Source organism: Rhinoderma darwinii, chromosome 3, assembly GCF_050947455.1.
Source record: "Rhinoderma darwinii isolate aRhiDar2 chromosome 3, aRhiDar2.hap1, whole genome shotgun sequence".
In the NCBI taxonomy this organism is placed as follows: domain Eukaryota; kingdom Metazoa; phylum Chordata; class Amphibia; order Anura; family Rhinodermatidae; genus Rhinoderma; species Rhinoderma darwinii.
Genome location: NC_134689.1, coordinates 45,419,308 through 45,423,931, shown reverse-complemented (window position 1 = coordinate 45,423,931; position 4,624 = coordinate 45,419,308). Strand labels below are relative to the sequence as shown.

The following is a 4,624-nucleotide window of genomic DNA, read 5'->3' as shown; positions in this document are numbered from 1 at the left end:
TAATAGCGAGGATGGCCCCTTGGACGCGTGCCATCCGGTAGTCCGGTACTCGCCGGAGTAGTGGCGCTATGGTACGCCCAAAAGCGTCACATCCATCCTCCTCCGAACAGCACCTAAGGTACTCCAGGACTCTTGCGTCCACGTTGGCACCTGCTGGGGCAACCTGGGTGCGCCGGCGTCTGGCTGGTGGCGTCCGTGGATTGTCCAGGTCCACTGGCAGCTGGGGTTGGCTGCTTAACTGAACTGTGTGGCAGCTTGGGTTTGTGTACGGTCGGGGGTCAAGGGCAGCACGGGATGTTGTTCGGTGACCTGGTGCGCCTCCACATGGCCAGCCTCCTCCTCCGTGTCATTCAGATTATCACTGCATCTGCCAGAAACATTTATCGTTACTCATTTTACCATGTCCACAAGGGCCATACAGCTTTTTATACAGGCTATGCAGTGAACACACACATGTCATCAATGTAATGTCAGTACTTACGGTCGCATCTCCATAATGTCCTTGAGAAACATCAGCTGTTTCATATATATATAGGGCCTTTTTTTGGACGCCCCATCCCCACTTCGCCCTTTGTTTCCATATTCCCTCCTAAACTGATCCCGACAGCTCCTCCACCGTGTTTTGACATCATCAACTGGACATAGGAACAGGAGACAGACACCAAAATGAGACCATCTGACCGTTCGGACAACTTCACTTGTCACAAACGTTGCTATACGTAATACACAACGACACACTAAACACTGGCCTATACATTATGCAGTGCCACACGCGCGACCAAGCACTGTACAGAACATATGAAACACAAGGCTATACACGATAGCATGGGCGATTGCATCAGCATTAATTTAGATCAGCACTTACCTATGGTTTTGCGGTCTCTTGTGGTACTTTTTTCCCACTCCTGCCCAAATAGGCTATGCGCCACCTCATCCCAGGCTACCTCCTTGCCCGTGCGGTCGTGGTAGGCCTCATCATTCGTGTTCCACAACTGGGGTCTGTCATGGACCAAGCAAATAAGTTTCTCCACATCACACGCACGTGGCATTGCTGCAGATGTGTGTTGAAACTTTGCGCATGTGCTCAGAATGTGAAAAGGCACTTCCTGGTTTGTAGTTGTTTTGTCTAGTCTGCTCAGCTCATTTACATAGACTTAACAAGTGCCGCGTGAAAAACGCTGTGCGTATGGAGGTGCTTGCGTGTGCCCTGCATTGTTTTCACGCACCCATTGACTTCAATGGGTGCGTGATGCGTTGAAAACGCTGAATCAACGGACATGTCGTGAGTTTTTTGCAACGGAGTAACGCTGCGCAAAAAACGCTGCCATGTCTGCACGGCCCCATTGACTAATATAGCTACGAGCAACGCACGTGAAAATCACGCGCGTTGCACGAGCGTATTTTACGTTCGTCTGAATAAAGCCTAACAATGGCCTCCTGGCCTGCGTGGTATGGAAGCCTATTATGCTCCGCCCGGGGCAGTACTGAATAGGATTGCTGTGAGTGTATGACTGACAGCTCTAATGCTTTCCACTACGTGGGTAGTACAATGTATTAGAATAAAGATCAGAGGTGCAGGCCTTCAAGTCCCCTAGTAGGACAAAAAAAAGTTAATAGACATGTACAAAAGTATAAAAGTAAAAGTTAGAAATAAAAAAAAAAAACTTGCCTGTTTTCCTATAATAAGTCTTTCTTTATCGGAAAAAAATGAAAACGTTAAAAAAAAGTACACATAGTTGGTATCACTGCGTTCGTAACCCAAACGATAAAACTGTAATGTTATTTTTCCCGCACGGTGAACACCGCAAACATAAATACACAGCTTTTTGACTGTAAAAAATTGCCTCTCGGTATATGGTGACACAAAAAAAAAATTATTTAAAGAAAAAAGTGATTTTATTGTGCAAACGCTGTAAACATAAAAAAAACCACCTATATTACATATGGTATTGCCGTAATCATATCGGCCTGCAGAATAAAGTAAAAATTTACTTACAATAATCTCACTTGAAATTATTTTCCTATCTTCCTCCGTTATTTACAAATCGACTCACCGCCTGAAAGAACGATTAAAATATACTTTATTATTTATTTAGATAAAATATGGCTCAACAAGGCCAATTCTCAGAAACAGGCATAGGCAAGAGATCAGAAGAGAGAGCAGCGTCCAGGGGTGATAGTACGTATTGACACCCACAGAACACTCCTTCTCATTATATTATATTTATATTATATGAGTCCTTGCCTCAGGTTTTCTATCTAATCCTACGCGTTTCAGTATCACATACCAATGTGATACGTCATCAGGGATTTTAAGAAATAGTTATAAATTAAGCAGCCGGATAGCACTATTTTCGTGCTGATTTAGCCTCTCGGCATGTGCACGTCTCGAATGTAATGGCCGCACACGCGCCGGAGGAATTCTGAACTTTTAAGGCTTTAGAGCCCGCCCCTCGATTGCCGTCATTACGGCCATCCGCCAATTAGCATCCAACACGTCCAAGCCTGACGTCCTGAAGGCGGCGAGTCTCCATTTTTGACAGCCAATGAGAGCGCCCGGACGACAAAGCGTCCCTAGTAACCCTAGGCATCTATACGCGGCTTCATGCAAACGGCCCGATCATTCACAGATGAATGCACCAATCCTCCTCCAAAGCATTAATCGCAGCTTATCCCGGAGACAGCCACTTATTTGAAAAAGATGGGATCCATAATATATGTCTCGCAGTTGTTTATAATATGTTGAATAAAGCATTAGGACATATCGGGGTATCGTTATGATTAGGTGTGTTACCTAGGAGACGGTCACCAGAGACAGTAACACTCCATATTGTATCTTACTCATGTTTATCGATATACACAGTAACAGTGCCATCAATCTCAGGACACTTGTGCCACCAATGTCAGATGTTCTGGAGCTATCAATGGGGGCTACAACCGACTCTCAATATATATATATAGTCACAGGAAGCAAGCATAGGAAATTTGCTCATTAAGCCCATATGGGCTAATCGTCTGCAACCTAAAAATCCATTCCGCCTCTTTTTGCAAGATCCTTTTGTCCAAATTGCCGCCTCTTGGTGACGGTCTCACATGTCCTTTGTGACATGCTCACACATGCCGTGACACAGGAGTGTCATCTTTCCTCCTAATGTCCCCAACATGATCACGAATCCTTCTCCTAAATTCTCTACTTGTTTTACCAACATATTGCATGTGACAACTGCATGTAATTAGGTATACAATTCCCTTAGTTTTACAATTAATCTAGGACCAGTTCTCAAAGGTCTCTCCGGTCTTAGAACTTTTAAAGTTCTTGCTACACAGAATGGACATGCAAGCCTTGCACGATCCACATCTAAACGTACCTTTCAAATCACTATTTAGCCAAGTCGTGGGTTTAGCCTGTAGTTTGAGGTGGCTATGGATAAGTCTATCCCTCAAATTGCGTCCACGTCTATACGTAATCATGGGGTAATCACCCACCAGGTTACCCACACCCGGGTCAGTTTTTAAAATACCCCAGAAGCGTTGAAGAATGTCCCTAACCTCTCTGTTTGCCGAGTCAAAAGATCCAATGATCCGGAAGGACTCCTCTTCTGATTTCTTGGATTTTGGATTCAGTAGATCATTCCTGTTACATCCAAGTGCGTTCTGGTATGCCCCCTTCAAAACATTCCTAGGGTAACCCCTCCGTTTGAACCTATCCTCCAGCTCTCGTGCAGAGATTTTGAAATCAGAAATAGTGGAACAATTTCTGCGCGCTCTTAGGTATTGACCCTTCGGTATCCCACGCTTAAGACTTGTAGGGTGCCAACTTTCCCAACGCAGCAGGCTATTAGTGGCAGTTTCTTTTCGAAACATGTTGGTCTGAATAGTCCCCAAATCTGTTTTGGAGATCATGACATCCAAGAATGTAATTTTCTTTTCATGTATTTCTGATGTAAAAAATAAACCTAGCTCATTAGTGTTGAGGGTGTGATCCAGGGAACACAGCGTAAGCCGTCCTGACACTGTCCGTAGCTAATTGGACAGTGTCAGAGCAAAGAGATCACGCCCCCTTGCCATTTAGTTAGATAGAAATGCCCCATTGATTGTTCAGGGACTTATTTACATATCGGGCGCCAAATATATCGGCACTGATATGTAAATAACGGAGGAATTTAGAAATATTATTTCAAGTGAGACAGTGTTTATGAAGCCCTGCCCATTACATGCTGCACTCAGCTTCACATGTATTGGCAGGTGAAAGGTTCTCTTTAAGAGGTGTAGTTTCCAAATAGGGATCACTACTTGGGGGTTTCCAAAAAAAGGCCTTAATTGCGCATCATGCAGTTCACTTCTGGGCCAAGTAAATGATAAATGCCTTAAGGGGTGTAGTTTCCAAAATGGGGTCACTTTTTGGGGGCTTCCACTGTACTCTAGTACCTCAGGGGTTTTGCAAATGCGACATGGCATCCAAAAACCAATCCAGCAAAGTCTGCATGCCAAATAGCGCTCCTGCCTATCTGAGCCTGCTTTGTGTCCAAACAGTAGTTTATGACCGTATGTGGGGTATTGCTGTACTCGGGAGAAAATGCTTTAAAAATGATAGGGTGATTTTTTCACTGCCTAATTCCAATAA

The 4,624-nt window shown here is 44.4% G+C and overlaps 1 long non-coding RNA gene across 1 annotated transcript; it reads right to left on the bottom strand.

The window, feature by feature from the left end:
• Positions 1-264: 264 nt before the first annotated feature.
• LOC142750968 (uncharacterized) lies at positions 265-998 on the bottom strand. Its single transcript, XR_012882658.1, has 3 exons — positions 866-998; positions 482-635; positions 265-367 (listed from the first exon to the last, which is right to left on the bottom strand). It is a non-coding gene; the product is annotated as an uncharacterized LOC142750968 (long non-coding RNA).
• Between the last annotated feature and the right edge of the window lie 3,626 nt (positions 999-4,624).